Genomic DNA, 18840 nt, shown 5'->3' with positions numbered 1-18840 from the left:
ATAAATTTGATTTTTACAAAAATCTTTTGATTATACACTACGAATTGTTTCCCATTCCTGATGTTTCACATTCTTCAGACTTCAATATACACAGCAACTCCTACAAACTTATAAGAAACCACAAGGAGTGCTAAAGACGATGGAATCGTCACACTAACAGACAGGTGAATGAAATGCATCTATCGTCAACATTTTAATTAAGATCAACATTATCCACTATCAAACTTTAAGAAAGTGGTCAAATTTCACATTGCAACTGATCAGAGAAAGAGAAACTGGAGGCATTGTCATAATATTTAATGGCATTTTTCTTGATTGAGATTAGTGTCTCGCCTGAATTACATCCGTTATAAACAAAAAAGAAAGCCCTCTTTCTTTGCCAAGACACATGAGCATATTGCAGATAATGAATGTTCTTTTCCCCTTTGTCACATGTTTTGATTGCTTAACAATGGAGGTAGATTAAACCAGAGCCAGGGACATATTGTATGATTGTGCTAGTATTTTAAAAGGGTATAATTTGCACAGAAGTCTTAATATTTTGCTTGCTTCCCTAGAAAGGTGACTTAAAGCAGATATCAGGGTTTATGATAATAAAAATACTTTTTACGAAATAGCAACCTAGGATACCCTCAATCCTGTTATCAAGTTCTAAACATCTTTAATTAAACTAAATGTCATATGAGGCTCCTGTTTAATACTCACTTCCCCCAGGTATAGCAGTGGCTTTCACCCCACGTTATCTTGAAGCCCAAATAGGAATGGGCAACAAACTAAGTCTAAGTACCTCATTGATTTTAACTAACTTCTCTGTAATTAGTTAATACAATATAGACTGCTCCCCTAAACCTCCCCCTCATAGCTATCTTCATCAACAACCTTTTCACTATCAGTGAGCATGCTGCTCAAATCGAGTTAGGAATCATTGCACCACGTCGCCAGTCTTCTCTAAGATCACTCCCTCATTCTCAACAATTTTTTTGCCAGGACTGATTTGTATTTCCAGGTCAGCCATGATGAAGGCCAGATATATTTTTACGCAGATGGAAAGAACTGCCTGTGAGGGATATATGGGATGTCTGATAGAATATCGATGACAAAAATACTGTGTGGACAGAAATCTGTGTGAAAAATATTGAGGACCAAAATATTGAGAAGTTAAGTGTTTTTTACCCAGCTTTCTCTCAAACTCCTGGCTAATCGACTGATGCTTCCCCACCATGGGCATCTGCGGGGGATTGGAGCTTGCCAAGCCCTGGATTTAGGTACAGCCTGGTGTGCAGGCTCACAGTGCAGCGTAACACTATGGCCGCCGTAGTGTTACGCTGCGTGCACTATTACGGCCACCGTCCCCATGAAAATTATGCCCCCGAATAAATGTCTTCTGGCGCCCATGTTCTCCACCCCTTCCCATCGCATTTTTATAATTCTGCTTATTTTTGTATTGACAAGTCTGGATGCTGCATTTGGCGGCCAGAGCGTTTTTTGTAAATGAAGTATTTTCACAAAGTTTAGATATTTTATTAGTTTACCGCTTCAAAATAGCCATTGGCGATCTTGTACCTCAAAAAAGTAAATGGCTGCTGCAGCGTCATCACACGTGTGCATGCATGGGATGCATGTGCCTTTTTAGTTCATCATGCTGTGGCTTCCGTAGTGTCAAGGGCATACGTGGGCATTCTTGATTATTTTTGTGCACACATGCATCACCGTGCTAGGCTTTTTTTTTTCCACCGATGCTGTTTGTCATTGGCATAAACAATGTCATTTTTCGTTTTCCCAGTGCTGAGCAGCATCGGCAAAAGGCACAGTCAAAGCCAAATGGGGAGTCTTATTGGCGCTAAAAATAAGGTGCAGACTCGAAGTGATGAGCATTTAAGTTGCAGCACTAGAGAACACAGAGCAGTAACTTAAATTCCCCATTAACTTTTTGAGGAATGCACTAATTATGATGTTCTGTTGCACAAATCCTGAATGCAGAAACTATGGCACATACATGACAACACTGACAGTTTTCTTTCAGATGCAACTCGATATACATTTCTGGCAACTGCAATTACTGTCATTAAAGCCAATCTCTGAGATTAACGTGCCAGCAATCACAAAGCTTCTCATTTAAACAGCCATATTAACATAACTACTTAAATTATAGGGCATCATAATTGCTCATCATTTTTCCCTTCAAATCTGTAAATGTTAGAAGCGTTTAAAAACTCAATTCAAAGAGTGTCAAATCATTCAACTCATTATATATTTAGTCATCTGGAAAACGTTATCAGACAAAAATATATATTTTTGTTTTTTTAGAAACCATCTGCAAAAAAAACAATAATATGTGTGAAGTTTTCACAGTACCAAATATGGTGTTCAGAGACATGGGGCCATTGAATTAGTTGTAGATATAGACAGGTAGGTGCTGATGCACAACCAGTCTGGCCCCTGGCTGCCTTCAGAGAAGACCAGATCATTCACGGTATTTTGAGCAGCTCCCCCACTGAACACACCCTCCGTCCTTGCACCAAGACGGCCCGCGCGGGTCTTTTAACCAACCCCTCGCTCCTCCACTGGTAGCAAGTCTTCACTGACCCTGCTTCTAACAGCAGTGCTAGCATGATGCTTCCAAGGCCCAGAGCTGGCAGCTATGGAGTGTGTTCCCCTTTCCTTTCACTGTGGACTACAAGGAGATATTGAAAGAGAGGAGGTGTGAAGTAGCAAGAAAGACAAAGGAGGGGACAGAGAGTGGAGGCGAGCGAGAGGAGGGAGGGAGAACTGAAGGGCAGATAGATAGATAGATAGATAGATAGATAGATAGATAGATAGATAGATAGATAGATAGATAGATACTGCCACTAAGATAGACGAGAGACAGACAGAAGAGTGAAAGGTGCTAGAAGGAAGTGAGAAGAAGAAGAGGAGCTGTGGAGTAGCAAGAAAGACAAAGGAGGGGAGAGAGAGTGGAGGGGAGAGAGTGGGAGGGGAATGAGAAGAGGGAGACAGGATTCAAGGACAGATAGATAGATAGAGAAGAAAGATAGATAGATAGATAGATAGATAGATAGATAGATAGATAGATAGATAGATAGAGGTGAAAGAGGAAGAAGAGGTGTGAAGTAGCAAGAAAGACAAAAGAGAGTGGGGAGAGTGGAGGAGAGAGGGAGGAGAGAGTGGAGGAGAGTGAGAGGAGGGAGGGTGAATTGAAGGGCAGAGAGACAAAGAGAAAGAAGGAAAGCGTGCCCCTCCCCCACCGTCCACCCTCTGTATCTCTTCCCAAAGTACATGAGACCTACAGATCACTCAAAAGTGTCAGGAAAGAAAAACAACGCATGAACTGAACAATGAACTGAAAAAACAGAAATCAAACAAAGGTCCAACTTTCCCTGAGAAGGAGGATTCCTAAAAAAGGAAAAAGACACCTGGGATCGGCAAAGGATACTGTGCAGATGGATGGTAATTTTTCAAAGAAAACACATTTTAATCCAATCTACTAACATAAGGCGCGAGGCCTAGACTTCATGCGAGAGAACTATGAACTATAAAGGGGTTGACTGTGAACCGAAGTGCGACAGAGGAAGTTTAATCACAGGAAGCGAGAGCACTGAGAAGCATGTTGGGTCTTTTAAGAAATCGAAAAACTTTTTGATTCCAGAAGAGAACGGCATTTAAATGTAATTATCGAAAGGTAGAGGCGAATTCTGAGCTTAAACGTAATTTATTAAAGTGTGTGCGCATTAGCCTTTGCCTCTTCATGAGGCCATGAAAAATATCCAGGGTCGTAGCTTCAGAGGGTGTTTGGGGTGTTACAGTGCCCTAAAAAATGTATTCTTCAGTCAATAGTTGGGTACAACTGCTTTCAGTCGGGTATGGTGAGGTGTCAGATGTATTTTACCTGAGATTTTTACATACACTCCATGGCAAAACACTCTCTCTCATTTCAGTTTTGAGGACCTTCAAAAATAAATGTTGATTAGTTTAAAAAATGTTGTTTTTTAAGCGCCCCTAATAGTCCACCCTCCTCTCTCTTTTCACTGCCCCAAAAGCCCCCCTATCGTCTTGCTACTCATGTGTTTTAACAAGATATCCCAGTGTGACTGTTGGGAAATCAGAAGCTTGCACCCCTCGAATCTTATTGGCCAAGCTACACCCCTTAAAATATCACCACTTTCCAACCTGAAATGTTGCTAAATATGCTGCTATTACATTCTACAGTTTGAAGCGGCTGCTACCCAGTGCAGCAAACTATCTGGCTCCTTCTCTGGTGCAAAAATTTCAAAGCCCCAGGAAAAATGAGATTTTGCCATTTGGGTGCTCCATTACTTCTGTCATAAAGGTCATTTTGAGGCAATGTGGAAACTGGTGTTCACTTATGAGCATATGTAGTGGCTCCGGAGGGGACCTGCCTACTGCAGGTCCAAGGCAGAAATAGCCCCAAACGGTGAAAATTCGGCCTGACAGTTGCTACTCAAACAAGTTAACCAGCCATGCGTTACGATTACTGTATGATTTAAACATGCATGCTTGTTAGAGACTTTGCTTAATTTGAGCCGTGGTTGCAAGTGGAGCACACCTGTACTTAATTTTCCACAACAGTCTTTGATCCAGAGCAAGTGAGAGGAAAAATACAAAAGCGGAATGAAGGCTGAAGAGAACGATGGAAAAACAGTGACAAAGAGAGGAAAGCACGGATTAAAAATAACCTGCACGACAGAGCTAATAGGGAAGGATCAATTCATGAGGTGGAATCAAGCTTAGGCAGCCTTGATGCTCGGCACGCCTGCATTGGATAGCGCCCACCACAAGGTCTTTAGAGCAAAACCTGTTCTTTTCCGAATGAAGCACTGGTGAGAGAGATACGGCCGGATCCATGGAGTAAAACAAGTTGTGATTATTCATGTGCTCTTTTCATCCTTGTTAGCAGGGTGGCATTTTGCGGTGCATAATTTGCCTAATAGGTCAGCAATCTTTTTAATAGTGTTAATTTTTTGTCAAATTTGACTACTGAATGCGTATATTTTACTTTGCCATGCAACTTATTTTGGTGCTGAAATGCAAGCCTAAACTATTTTACGCGTTCAACACTTTTGTGCAAAGTGATAATGCTAATTGTGAACTCTCAATAGATTCCTGGCTTAAAAAACAGGCAGTGTTGGATTTCCATAACTAAGAGTTAATGCACAGTGCAAGGACATAAATCGGTCCAACCAAAATTACAATTTGCCTCTTGAGCATCTCAAATAAGGGGAACTTTCGAAGTTTCACTCCATAGCATTAACTCTTCATTTTTTTACTACATATTTTCCTTAGAAGTGAAAGTTGCAGATATGATTCATTGCTCGCCTTCCAGGAAAATGAATCCACCAATGTGCAGATTCTAAGAAAGCGCATATGGTTCTGTCTGATGGAAACAATGTGTGCCTTAAGAGCCTAGAAAAGGCGTTTGATCCACGGGTGCTTTTGAAGAAGGAAATCGCTCTTTGCTGTCTCCATGCCATTTATCAGGGAACAAATTCTGTTATGTGTTTTTTCTTTACTTTTGGGAGTCATATCAATATGGACAAAGTTCCAAATCCAAGCCCAGAAATCCGCAAAAATTGTGCATGTCTGTTTGACTCTGGAACACTGAAAGTGATTCCATGCTAAAGAATGGACAGCGCCGTTCAAAGACTGTCTGTCTGAAAGGCAGCATCGTTTCATCGTGAACCTGCCACTTGCCGAGGGACTACTTTTCTTCACTTGCTAGAGGATGAATACTTGAGCGATGTAACTGCTTTGGAGCCAAAATTTGAGAAACTCATATGGGGACCAATGGAAAGTAGGGATCAGATAACGAACCAGGTTTTGCGCTAGCCACGTGTATGGGATTTATAAAGCACAAGCGTAGTGATGAGGCGCGGGAGCACTATTCAAGCTGGGTGGGGTACAGGTATGTGTCAGGGACAAACGTTGCTCTCTTACCAAGGGACTACTTCTCTTTCTTCATCAGTTACCAAGACACGTGGGTGATCAGACTAAGTACCTGCCTGAAAACTATGGTAACATAGTATGTTTTCCGGTATGTACTTACATATGTAGAACATTTACACACCACAAACCCAGCTACAAGATATGGGAGTGTTGCACGTCGGGAGGATTCAGATAGACATTACAGTCAGAGGGAGGACTTTGAGGAGGACTATGAGCGGGTTAACAGAAGAGTCTGTTCTAAAAGGCGCCATAAGTATTGAAATGGGAAATCGCTTGTGTTACATGAACCACAACATAACCCCCACGTCAAGATTCCCAAATTTAGATGAATCTCGCCAGGTGTTGCATAATACAGAACATCTCAATTTGTGCCCCATAAATTCCTGTGAGAAGACCAGTATGAAACAAGTAGTCAGCCCGATATGTCAAGTGGGGAGCAAAATATATTAATTTTGTTTAGTTTAAGGCAACATGAATATTACGATCTTGAATGGGCATTTGACTTAAGAAAGGATGTTCATCAAACCCCACAGGAGAGAAGTGAGGTATGTGCTCAAGTACGACATCCTACAATCCAAGCAGTTATCACACAAGATACTTGAGAATTACAATCTATGGTCACTCCTCCCATTTCACAATTAAGAAAAAGTAGGATAGGGTCATCTACCGGTTAAATATCTTTCTATGACCCTACCCTACTTCTTATTAAATGTGAAAAGACAGAAGTGACCATAGATTGGAATTCTTAAGTATCTTGTGTGATAAGAAATGATGGTGCCTTCCATCAAAGGACCTCTGAAAAAGATCTGGACCCAAATTACAGTTTGTGTGCACTGCCCCTGTTAGCATTTCAGTGCACTCTTAACCGGGTGCACCTAACACAGACCAGGACAGTGCACCTGATCACAAAAATATGCTGTTCACAGTGCATGCATGAAGTGTTACCCGCTCTGTGAACAGCATATTATTGAGAAGCAGACACTACCAAGCCACCAGTCTGCTTTCCCTTCGGACAGCAACCCAACTTTGCTTTGAAGAGGGAGTATGTATGTATTTCCTTGTAGGTGGGTGAAGTATGTGATTGTTCTTGCCTGGAAGGAATGCTTGGGGGTCTTCTGGGACTCTTATACTCAACTCCAAAGGTGGACCCTCAGGGTGCCTTGAGAGTGTGCCAACTCATTTGTGGTGCACAGTCAGGGAGCCTCCTGATTCAGGACTCTTTTTTGCCTGTCTTCCCACTTCTGTGATATTGTAAGGGCAAAAGGTGTGCTCCTGTGCATGGAGCCACGCCTGCAAGTGATGGAACACCCCCTTGTGATTTCAGTAGCAAAAATAAGTGGGGGCCACACAAGCATCTGCTGCTCCTTCTTTAATACAATAGTGCCCAGCGTGAAAAAAAAAAAAACATGCACAGATCTTATTCAACCCCTGGAGCACAATATAAAACAGCCCCTGATGGATGCCCCTCCCTCCCTCATGATTCATTAACATTGCTGACTATGGGGTGACCTGACGGGGTCTACCGTGGCAGGATCATAAGTCATCCCAAAAGCCGGGCAAGGACTGTGTAACTCATTCCCCACGTAATGATTATTGCTGAGCAAAATAAAAATTAATTTTAAAAGGCAGTTGGGACCATGATCTGCAAACATTTTCCCATGCAGTTGAAGGCTGGAGCTGAAGATTCAAGTTAATCAGGTACATTTCAGTAAGTACACTTTGCTACAGGTTACTCTACTGATTTCTTAAAAGAAGTCGCAAACATAGAGAAGGTAGTCCTTTCATCCGCTGTGTAGTGGGTTGGCTGGTTTTACAGTAGCATCCAGTATTGTGGACATGCCTCTAGGCAAGCACATGGAACACTGAAAAACACATTCATCTGTGCTGTGGTACCTTCACTTTTACTTGCCTCCAGTGCTTAATTTGTAAATAAAATCCTGCTGGTGCCCAAAGCGCTCCTTTAAAACACCTGGCTGCTGCAATTTAGTGTGCAAGAACGGAATACTGAGGCAGAGTAATCCCGAAGCCATCTCGGGCCTCTTCAATCCAATTACAGCCACTCCCTGCCCATTCAGTTCATGCAGCTTCCTGGTTTCTCCCATTGTAATGCTTTTCATTTTTCTCTTCCTCCGCTTTCCCCTATGTCTTTTGCTTGCAGTAAATGCTTGAGACAGCAAAATAAATGCCAGCCCTCAAAAATAAGTGCTGGTGCCCCGCACCGAAACCACAAATTAAGTACTGCTTGCCTCCCTGCCTATAGGTTTGTGTGGGATGTGCGCGCTTTTCCTCGTAAATTCAGTCTGACAACTTATCCACTTAGATTTTATGCGAATGAGTCAACACTCCTCGCTCAGTCCTCGCAGTGGGACGTGGGAAACTGTTGAAGGCCTTAGCATTTTGTGCGAATACAAACTGATGAGAGGAAATGCTAAACTCATTTTTTTTACATTTATTTATGTAGTTTTGAAAAGCTCGTAAAAGGCACGAAGGGAGTTTAAAAGCCTGAAACATAAGTATGAGGCCGTAAACGGGATATAAAAGACAGCAATGCAGTCAAGAAATTAAAATAGTAAATACAAAAATAATAGGTTTATACAGGGAAAGATTATGCCTGCAAAACAAGTACTATTATTCCAGTGTAGAGTATCGAGTAGCGTAATCAAGCATATGTAGGAACAGAGGGTGTACGTACCGAGAGGGAATATAAAGATAACAAGCATTGACAAAGCCAATGTGTTGGCAAGCTACTGTGGGGGTTATTTTTCTTTACTGCAAGCATTTGTCACAAAAATGAAAAGAAGAAAAAAAAGAAAAAAAAAAGTCCCCCTAAAGTGGCATCCTTATGCTAGTAATAAAAAAATCGAAATAAAAAATAACCATCGCCTATAATCTTACTAGAACAGTGTGACTGCATCCAAGAAGGCAGCTGTAGGTAGCAGCCTTTTTAGTTTTAATACACATCGCTAGAAAATAAGATTCTTATTGCTGGAAATAATATCTTTTGGATCCATTCAACCTGTGAAGTTTAAAAACAATCAAGACTAAACAAGTATTAGCAATGCAACTGGTCTTGCATTTGCCTGAGTTAGAGCTATTACGGTTGTTAACTCCTAATCGGACTTTCTTGCCACATAAATTGAAAATGAAAAGTAAAACAGTTTCACATAAGCAACAGACTCACAGCGCCACGGCCGCCATGAGCACCAGTGTGAAGAGAGACACAAATGGAAAAAGAAGTGCGCTCACAGTTAAACTTATCAGCAAAAGTGCAATTAGCCATGTAACGGGGCGATGGCCAATGGCGGGAAAAAGGTAAACCATTTACCGGTATCATCAAAGGATTTTTGAAGGGCAAGCCCACAAACGAGTGGCAGAGGTGGGGAGGGTTAAAAGCCCAAATACATACCACCACGTCGGAAAGCAACGCCTGCGCACTGCTATGCTCGACGGATAAAGAATGAATGGCATGAAAAAACCGTTGGCAAAGTAGTGACCTACAAGCCTTGTCACTGAAGTGCATTCTTTTATAGGTAGATGTACACATATAATAAGCAAACATGGCTGCTGCTTGTTCTCATGATATAGGGCTCTTTGCACAAAAACCGACGCACACCAAAGTATTCAGGGTCTTGAGTACAACAGCTGGTATTTTCAAGAGCGCTACTAGGGTTGTTTGAATCAAAAAATAATAGGTGAAAAGAGTGCAAAGCATAACACACACAGTTAATGTGAGTAGCTTGGAGCATGGTATAAAGAAAGCCTCTAATGTGGTAAGAGATGGGAGCTGCAAAGGACTGATATTCAGATCCTCACCTTAGAGGAAGTGGCAGGATGAGGAGTGTTGGATAAGAATGCAAAATAACAGAACTGCATCTGTGCCAACTGAACCTAACATGAGTCTGTCGAACCCAACTGACCAGTTATTCAAATATATTTCAACCTTAATTTCTCAAAACCTATTGAACAGACTTACATCAAATCACAAAAAGCACAATCTATAGACCAATATCTAGCTTCCAGTCAAATTTGGTGTAATTCAGTTCAGCGGTTTTTCCTGTAGCCCCACCTAAAGAAGTTTATGGCGAATGCATAGGGATTTTGAGTTTTTGGACCCCCTTTTTTCTCGGCCCTTGCTTGATGGATCACCCTGAAACTTCAGCCTCAAATCCTCCCTTACACTCATTGTGGTTTTTCAACTGTGGTTCATGCAGTTTGGAAAGATATACCTATCAAATCTGTTTTAACTGTTTAACTGTATCATAATTAAACCACAATATTTCTAGCTTTGATGAAGTTACTCTCTATTAACTATAATATGCAGGAGTGGGCGGGGAATCAGACTAGAGGTGGGAGGGGGAGATGGTCACATGATCTAAATTAATCTTACAACACCTGTAGGTGGAAAAAAGAGCACAAGAATCTTGCAAATGAAATGGCTCAGTTGAAAAAGGATAATGTAACTAGAAAGAAGAGCATTGTTATTGTTTTGTTTTTCTAGTGAATGTACTCAGTGCATTTTAGCCATGTTGTCGCTCATTTCTGATGAAGCTAGTATAGTGCAATAATTTACCTTTTGTTCCACCATATTGTTTATCACGTCTCCTGCATCACTAAGTGAAAGCTGGCTTTAGATACACCTAAAACACACCTGGAATACACGCTTTAGGTGGTGTCAGGAACTACAGTGTGATGGATAGCTTGCCAACTGCAAAATCAAGACCCTGAATTCTAGTCCTGCTTTGTCAGCCTGGGAACATTGTGTGATCCTGGAAAATCACATGGCATTCTTCCAAATAAAATCGGCGAGATCTGAAACAAGAAACTGTTGACATAAAACGAATGTGTGTCACCAAGGAAAAATAAAATAATGACTCTATCTGATATATTCAGATGGGGTCCTCAAATATTGTGTTCCAAATCGAATTTCTCTGATAGACTCAGATGGGGGTCTTCACTTGTTGGGTTCTAAATCTTTTTTTAATTTCCATTAAAAAAAACGTATTTCTCCACAAATTCCCTCATTATCACACCATCCTTCACCACTGTCCCTCATCTCTCCATGGCCCCTCTTTCACATGCATTTAGTTTCCTTTATAGCTCTACTCATACCAGTTTAGGGTGTCACACCACTTTACATCACACATGTTATACCGACCCAATGAATCATACATATGTAAATCAATCTATATGAAATGTTACATAAGACAATAAGGATTACAAGGTGTAGGTGTCACATGTCACCAATAACAGTAGGCAGAGTGGTCTGGAGAAGCACAAACTCAGGTTTTAAAATGTTCCACAGAGGATGGTTTTACTAATAAAAATGTATTTCTACCCAAAGTAACCTTTTTTAGAAACATTAGGATAATAAAAGATAAGCATAATACCATGTAGTTTGCATGCAGCTCTTTGATAACAGTTCATTGCGCACTGTGCTATATTATGGTTGTAACTTTATGATTTGCATGGTACATGCTCTTTGCAGCAGGCATATTAAGCCTCTGCTCTCAGTGCTTAATTTGATCTGGTGCCCGGCACATAATTGCCAACACCACCACTTATGACAGTCTGCCACATGGTGGCGCTGTTTGTTTTATTTAAAGATGAAGACAACAACAGTTGTTAATTAAATCAATATACATTATAAATGACTAATACCTGCCATCCATCCCATTCTTATAGCTTTAGGGGACTGGAATAGTCTGAAGCGCTGCACTTGTATGAACGTGATGGTAATAAGTGTGCTAGTACTGTCACCGGCAGGGTTCGAGAAGCAATTGGTAGTGCAAACTGCAGTGGCCCCTGACGAGGGCCCCGACACGTATTTATTGTTTTATTTATTTTACTAATCAAACACTGTGTTTCCTACTTTATCATGAATGGAAACTGCCATTACAGAAAACTAACTTTCTCTCCAGCAGGAATATTAATCACCAGAGTTACCCTGACAATTTTTGTTGCCTGAGACTTCTGGAAACACAAGGAACTTTGCAGCAGGTGATTTTTAAACCTGTACTACTGCTATACTTGTCCCCCATATCCCTCACCCCGAGGTCAGCACCAAGAGTGACTGCACCAGTCCCACTGCCCTAGAGCTGGCCCTGCTTACAACTCCCTTATTTACTGTAGTTATTCAGAAGACCACTTCTATACCTTCCAGAATTAAGACAGATACAAAGTACAGAAATGTATAGTTTCAAGGAAGTACTCATTGGGAAAAGTCTAAATAACGTTTAAAAAATCACAAGACATTTTTTCTGAGATTGTACCTGGAATAAACAAACAAAAATGAGCCTTTCGGAGGCAAAAAACATGCACACTCCACCGAATGGAGAGGTGGTGTTGCCCAAGTTAAATGCATGGTTTTGAAGAGAGGGAGCACACTGCCTGCACTCCAGCAACAGAGTATGACTCCAATTCATCATGGTAAATGCAGTCAATTCGTAGTCCGTTCAAAAAGTAAAAAGAGTCTTTCACCTCTGTAGGTGCAGCAAGTGCTGTATATAACTGCGAAGACATTTGGCAGCATTCCAAGCACAGCATTCCAAGCAAGCCCCTAGTCCACGCTGCTCCCTGCTGATGACGGGCTAAACCCAGAAACACGTGTATAAGGGATATATACAGCACTTGCTGCACTTACGGAGGTGAAAGACACTTTTTATTTTTTGAACGGACAACGAATCGACTGCATTTACCACGATGCTTTGGGGTTATACTTTGTTGCTTGAGTGCAAGCAGTGTGCTCCCTCTCTTTGAAACTGTCTTTTGATGGCTCCCTTGAGCCACGGCTGATGAGCCTTGGGAGGCGCCTGTGCGCCATGAGCGGTACTTAAACCTGAGAAGACATTTGGCGACATTCCAAGCAAGCCCCTATTCCACGTTGCTCCCTGCTGACGGGCTAAACCCAGAAACACGTGTACAGGTATATACAGCACTTGTTGCACCTACGGAGGTGAAAGACTCTTTTTACTTTTTGAACAGACTACAAATTGACTGCATTTACCATGATGCTTTGGGTTATACTTTGTTGCTGGAGTGCAGGCAGTGTGCTCCCTCTCTTTGAAACCAAGTTAAAGGCATGAATGGGGGCAGAAAACACTTGACGCCTTCCTCACTATGTGAACATAATTGCATGTTCTAAAAGATTGTATCCTCCTTACCAGTTCCAAGGGAGTGAGCGACATTAATGGAGTCTCACGCCTTGCTCTCACTTTAAAAAAAAAATAAACGTCATTTTGGTACAAAGCATTTACAATTCTGTGGAAGAAGCAATACAATGCAGATCATCATTGCAAGTGTATATTTGCCACTGTGCTCTGCACATAGGCAGGACACTGAGACGCTCCGGGTACCTCTGCTGGTACTTATATGTGTTTCAAGCACTGGCCTGGTCCAGTCCCATGGTTTTCCAGAAGGAAGTGATCATCTGGAGAACTTAGCTTATAAATCTGTATTTATAGATGGAGACAAAGGGAGGGAATTGTAGATAGCTGTCTGCACAGATGTTCAACCGAACGCAAGAAGAAAATGGAGTAAGCTAACATCCTGGTAGGAACTTTATAGTTTTCAAAGCACTTTAATTTTAACTATACAACTGCATCATCATCATCAAACCAAAATATTTCTATCTTTGATCAAGTTACTCTTTATTAACTGGAGTTGGAGGCGGAGAAATTAGAGCTCAAGGGAGGGGAGAGGAGGGGGAGGCATTTATTTCAAATATATCTTAACTCATTACGGGCAGCTGGAACGAGCAGAGCACAATACTCTTGTAAAAGAGGCGGGTTCGTCGATTAAGGGTAAATTTACAAGAAGTGAGTGCATTGTTAACTTTTACATTTGTAAGTGAATGCGATCACTGCATTTTTCCCACGATTTTTTTCAAACATTTTTCCTGGTCAGGGCTAAACCTAGTCTGGCTTTAATTTGCAATTCTCAGCAGACCTCAGTGAGAAATTGATATACTTTGGTTCACAAAACCGCCACCTGTGTGGGTCCTTCGGATTCCACAGATTTGTGGAATGTGGGACATTATAGCATCACAGACAATGCTCATGTGAGAAGAATCCGAAAGTCGCAGATCACTAGTTATTAACACTGCGAGAACATGAAGTCTAACACAGACAGAAGCAACTGCATCAACTTGCGAATCTGTCTGAATCAAATGTTAAGAAAAAAACTGGAGTAGCCCCTTTGTTCACCTCAAGCAAACACGCACAAACGCTCTTCACTTAGAGATGGGGTAAGTCCCCTGAGGGATCAGGCAGATTGCACTGAGTGACATATAATGGTCTACACCAGGTTGCATCATGGGAGCCCGGTACGTAGAAGAGACCCATCGATTAGAGGGCAGGCTGGCAGCAACATCCCCTTTATCCGCAGTGAAGAGAAGAAAAGGTGCAGGAGTTGACACTGCTTCTAGGAGGTCCCAGGTGTATCTGGGGTGAAGGGGAAAAGAAGAAGACTAATGATGTTTGCCTTCAGAAATACATTGATCTGGATTTCTTGTGCCATAAATAGCAATGGCAAATCTGTGGTGTTTCTCGAACGGCAGACACATCAGGAAGTCGTATAATGCATACATTTATTTTGGGCCTTGCAGAAGGGGTCTCCATAAATGATCATGGCAAATATTCCTGGCAGGAGGAAGAGACAGAAGTCACCAGAATAAGCCTGGGGACAAAGCAGAGGCGTATCCAATTAACATGTTCAAAGGGTCCTTCATTTCTGCCAGTTGACAGTGGGACTGAGGCCCCCAATTATTATCTAGGACGGTATGTATTGCCGCTATGTGTAATTGCTGCACTCCTTTGGTCCTAAGTACACTAATATCAGCTATAATGATCGCTGACATCCCTGGTAACGTCACATCTCATCACCATTGCCAGCATCAATTACCTTGCAAATGACTGGCTTTTCAGCGCCTGGCTTCTAACAGCCGAAATACAGTCACGTTTCTATGAACATTCACTTCAAGGACCTCTGTTTGTTTGCCAGATGTCATATCCTGGGCCGGAACCCACTTCTAAGGTCCGAAGGCTACATGCACTAACAGGAGAAGCTTTGGAGCCTCACAGGAAAAGTGTGGCTCAACAACACTTACTACATCCTCTAGGTTAGAAGTCCCACATGAGGCTAGTTACTAAGAACCATCAATCTTTTCTTTTCAAAACGTTCTGCAAAGTGAAGATGACATTGACCCGAGAATCAGCTGCTGATCAAGCATGATCACACATTTTGCCAAATCGTGCCTGAAATTAGCAATAATCAAGGACGTTTATGAACCACCGAGGGATGATGGTCTCATCTTGAAATCCTGGTAGTGAGTCAGTGGTTCATGTTGTGAAGATAAACTGAGTAATCGTGGGACATTCAAATTTGCTCTTTCTGTTGCTTCTGTGGCACAGCATGTAATTTGCATTGTAACACAGTATTTTGTATTGTATACAGCAATCAGCCTTATAATAGGTAAGCTTCTTTAAATCATTCATTTTACTCACTCGTATAATAATATATAAGATTTAAAAGGATGGGGAAGAGGGGGATACAAATCCAGCTCATCTTTCTACGTGAGTGACAGTACATAATGAACTCACAGAATGTGTGCCTACTACGTACGAGGCGTATCCAAATAACTGAGTTCTAACCAGTACATGTCAATGATAGCAAAATACAACACGTGTTCCATATATTTTCTACCTAACATGTCAATTCATTGAGATTATTATGCGATTTTGGTAAAATTATGGTAAATAAAACGAGTGACACATTAAGGTAGGTGTCAATGGAAGTTCCCCCTCTAGCAAAAGAGTCATGTTTCACTAGATTTCATTTTTTCACCAAAAACTTTGCTTTCATAAGTTTGTTTAAAGCAAAACATTAATGGACAACCAAGACATAATTGATGCTAAAAAAGCATCCGAGTCGCCACTCTTCTCCAAAAAATTCAAAACAGGGTTCCATGATCATTAGCATGAGGTATGTAGAAACTGCGTCACAGACTCCAGCCGCAGAGGCTTCCTGTCTGTAGCAAGCACCAGAGTTCCACTCCCTTCCCAGCATCAAAGAGCCCCGCCTCATCACAATGTACACAAGGCCAGTCTGGATGGCTGCACGCGGGCACATGGGCGTGGCGTGCCAATGGTACACACATCTGGTGAGAATTTAGGGGGGTCAGACCTCTATTACAGAGGAAGAGCAGGAGAAACCCCTCCGTTACAAGCGCAGGGTTCAAAACTATAAACCTAGTTTAGGCCAAATATGAGAAACTTGGAGTTTACAACCGACCGCATGCGAGCATTGAGTTCAAGGCGTCTGGTGGAGCTACACACGAATCGCAGCTAACTTGTGGTTAACTTTATATGCTGCGTTAAAGGAAAACAACATGAGGGGAAGGTCTGTGATGTGGAGCAGATCACAAACTCGCGTCTCTCTTCATTAACAGAAGGTAAGCAGAGAATGCACACAAAAAGGGGTACAACTAAAGAACGTGATACATTCTCGGTGGTAGACCCTGAGCGACTGCAGCCACTGAATTATGAAGGACATCACTGATACAGGCCACGGCTAAGTGAGACTTCTTGTCATAAAAATAAAACGCGGAGTTGCTTTTTCTACTGCATGACATACATTACTTGCAGACGTCATTTTCAAAGCACCTCACACCAATAGCTGTTATCACCATTTATATTAGATCGAAATCCGAAGTGCTGTTTTCCCTTCTGTGACCCTCTTCCTGACACTGCTCTCACCGATCCTCCCCTTTTCTCACCAATTTACCTCACTCTTAGTTTCCTTTGATAGCCAACCAACGTCAGGGTGGCTAAGGGACTGTCCAAAAGCTTATCTCCAATTCGACTGTCGTTGGGTAACTTCGGTAAGTGATAGGTGCGAATCAAAACGATAGATTGCGGTATCTTCATTCTTTTCCATACTTTTCAAACCTCCCACAGGCAGAAATATGAACCGGCGATCTACTTAGAAGACCTATTGTTTGACAACCACTAGTTTTGTGTTTATTAATAAAATCTTAACTAACGTGTGCTCAAAGTAGTCAATCGTCTGTTACAATTTTTGAAACAGACTCGGCAGATTTTACCACTCTTCAGTCTTCCGTACTTGGAATGTGCAGGGGCCATCTCACTGATAAGATGGCCTATCTGCTATGAGATGAATATATACTCCACCCATGATATGATATTGATAAAGATGTTTAGCAAGAGACCATTTTCCCACAGAGACTTAACCCTTATATGCACCAGTGGTAATCACAATTTTTGAATGTCTCAAATTATCATGTGTTTATAGTTTCAAGACATTCGATCAACTATATTTTTTAACAATATTTAATAATAAGTCTTTCACCGGCCTTATTATTTCTCTGATATATCCACCATATATTGTCTGCCAGTCCCTTCCCAGTGCTTGTTTAATCTGCTCATTATTCTGGCTGGAAAGTCAGCTCTTTCGGTTGACAACCTGCTGTTACGTATCTAACCTGCAGCCTACAGGCTCAAGTTTTCAGTAAATGTAGTCTGTATACTTATTGGCACTGATGGACTGGGCAGTCAGTGTGTGAGAGTTCGACTTAGAAAGTGCATCTTCCTCTGCACAATGTCTAGGTAGCTCACTCGACATATGTAGAAGTTAGTGGATTGTGGAAACTAACTTGTGACACTGACACATCTTATGTGGCCAGTTTGGGAACCATTGTTAGCTCTTCAGGGGATAGGTCTGTGGTTTTATGAAGGGCTTCTGGCTACCTTGGTCTGCACATGCAGTACATAGGTCTTCTAAGTGGGTGCAACTGCAAAGCTAGATCCTTCACCAATCTATAACTTTCACACTACGGCCAATAAACCATATTTTATAGATGTTTAAATTTACTGAAGCAAATAAATGTCATTCTTGTGGCAGAGATGTATCACTTATAGATTAATAGAGCACATCTTGAGCAAATCAAGATTTTGTGGGTTTTACATATTCATATACGTATACCTCTTTAGAGTGACACATATATGAAATATACCAAGCTGTTTACATATCATACAGAGTTAAATTGTTAGTACTTTAGGACTCAATTGTCCATTAAAACATAAATACATTACGATGTATGTTAAGTATATTCGAAAGGTAAGTACTATACTTCTTCCTAAAATACATTGGTATTAATCATCTGGCAAGTACATACTGTCTAGGTAACATTACTGGACTTATATGCAGCAGTCACGTGGTACCCCTGGTCTCATGTATTTGCTGGCTGTTGTTTCCCACACCCATTTGTTTCTGCAACACTGTTTGAAACAAAACATGGTTGCCAATTAGGTGCTGCTACCCCTGCTTAGCCCTTTGGTACTCCTGACACTGCTGCCGCTACCCATGGTCTCAGCGGTCATGAAGGCAGCAGCAGGAAAAGCAAGAAAACAGGCCTCTTAGGTCCCTGTTTACTCTCTGTGGTAAGTGAAACAGCTGTTTCTTTTCTGTACTTCCCACCCCATGCATTTCCCAAGCCCCAGCAGCTAAAGAAAGGCCAGAGATGTGACAACTGTGTCAACCAATGTGATGTCATTGGGGTCAAAGTGCGCATGATCTCACTTCCATTTCTCCAGGCGTTTGATGAATCGACCACTGCGATTAGAATGTAGGGGAAGCATAGTGCTGCCGCTTGCAGGTCACTGATCTGTGTTAATTTAACCACGTTTATGTCTTTGTAAGCTCAGCAGGCTCATTGCAGATCCCTGCTTAGCACCAGAGTTTTCACCAAAGCCAGTAATTAGGGCCAGCTATGAGGCCTCCATCTTTGGCGCACTGAACTGCCAGCTGTTCTCCAAAGAGTGCGCTAAACTCAGTTCTCATAAAACATGGCCTTTGTCAGCCATT

At 41.7% G+C, this 18840-nt stretch overlaps 1 protein-coding gene across 4 annotated transcripts in view; it reads right to left on the bottom strand.

Annotated features, from left to right (window-relative positions):
* The window catches only part of STARD13 (StAR related lipid transfer domain containing 13), a 769773-nt gene that overhangs the window by 116254 nt on the left and 634679 nt on the right, over positions 1-18840 (bottom strand). The gene's annotated exons all lie outside the window — the stretch shown is intronic.

Source organism: Pleurodeles waltl, chromosome 8, assembly GCF_031143425.1.
Source record: "Pleurodeles waltl isolate 20211129_DDA chromosome 8, aPleWal1.hap1.20221129, whole genome shotgun sequence".
Taxonomy (NCBI): Eukaryota; Metazoa; Chordata; class Amphibia; order Caudata; family Salamandridae; genus Pleurodeles; species Pleurodeles waltl.
This window is presented reverse-complemented; position numbering and strand designations above follow the sequence as displayed.